This window comes from Leptonychotes weddellii, unplaced genomic scaffold (genome assembly GCF_054177405.1).
Source record: "Leptonychotes weddellii isolate Sample4059 unplaced genomic scaffold, ASM5417740v2 HiC_scaffold_31363, whole genome shotgun sequence".
NCBI classification, from domain to species: Eukaryota; Metazoa; Chordata; class Mammalia; order Carnivora; family Phocidae; genus Leptonychotes; species Leptonychotes weddellii.
Window position 1 is genome coordinate 1 of NW_027910815.1, and position 1,440 is coordinate 1,440.

Genomic DNA, 1,440 nt, shown 5'->3' on the forward strand with positions numbered 1-1,440 from the left:
GATCCCGGGACTCCAGGATCATGACCTGAGCCGAAGGCAGTCGCTTAACCAACTGAGCCACCCAGGCGCCCTCTCACTTATACTTTTTATCACTTTGTGATTTCACCAGTGCATTGTGGCAAAAGTGAGCCCCATCCATATGCCGTATACTAATCTCATTCTTCAGTTCGTGACTCTTTCTTCCTTTTCCCTCCTCTCCCTGTACTTTCAGACTAACCCTTTATAATTAGCCAGATGTTGTCTCATTTTCCCTTTTCAGGGTGACTTTCTCCTATTTGTTTTGCATTTTTCTTTTTTACCATTTTGTGGATGTCCTCTTCCTTTGAATGCTTTTCTTGGGAAAAGTTTTCAATTAGCAATAATCGCGCCTCGGATAAACCTCATTGGCTACAATACTGCCACTGCACAAAGCTTGAATGCTTTTCTTTTAGCATTGAGACCCTGGTTCGATTTTATTCTCTCAATTTTTTTAAAGATTTGTTTATTTATTAGAGAGAGAGAGTAAGCACACACATGTGAGCAGTGGGGAGGGGCAGAGAGAGAGAGGGAGAGAACCTCCAGCGGACTCCTAGCTGAGCATGGAGCCCAAATTGGGGCTCCATCTCACGACCCTGAGATCATGACCTGAGCTGAAACTGAGCCACCCAGGCGCCCTTTAGTCTCTCAGTTTTTAATTCTCTTAAGTTGTCTGTTTTTTCAAGTTAACATTGTGAGCGAACTTTAGTTCTAGCTATTTATTTAGATGTTTACTCATCTAGAATTCTCTTGCACTTACAGAAGTTAATTTTAGTCATGGCTGACTTGCCTGTTTATCTTTTTAGAATTTGACATTAATAGTATACAGTTATAAGTTGAATGGATTTTCCAGTTAATTCCTCATGGTCCTTTTTGCATTCTAATTAAGAATTTTCTAATTTTTTTACTCATAAGCCTATAAGCATTAGGGGCTGGGACTGTATTAGATGCTGTTAAGAGACATGTAAGTCACCTTTCTTGACCAGTGTTTCCTATATTTTTTGATTCACACATCCCTTCACAAAAATGTATAATCTTGTGGACTCTTTTAGGAATTAAAAAATAATCTTTTTCAAAAAGTATCCCATTTTTGTTTTTTTTTTTTGTTTTTTTTTAAAGATTTTATTTATTTGACAGTGAGAGATACAGCGAGAGAGGGAACACAAGCAGGGGGAGCGGGAGAGGGAGAAGCAGGCTTCCTGCTGAGCAGGGAGCCCGATGCGGGGCTCGATCCCAGGACCCTGGGATCATGACCTGAGCCGAAGGCAGACGCCCAACGACTGAGCCACCCAGGCGCCCCAGTATCCCGTTTTTGATAAGATGATTTTAAATAGATTAAAAAGTAATTTCTTAATAAAAACTATAACGGGGGCACCTGGGTGGCTCAGTCGTTAAGCGTCTGCCTTCAGCTCAGGTCATGGTCCC

At 41.2% G+C, this 1,440-nt stretch overlaps 1 pseudogene; it reads right to left on the minus strand.

The window, feature by feature from the left end:
• Positions 1 to 330: 330 nt before the first annotated feature.
• Positions 331 to 413, minus strand: LOC115940578 (U4 spliceosomal RNA; annotated as a pseudogene).
• Between the last annotated feature and the right edge of the window lie 1,027 nt (positions 414 to 1,440).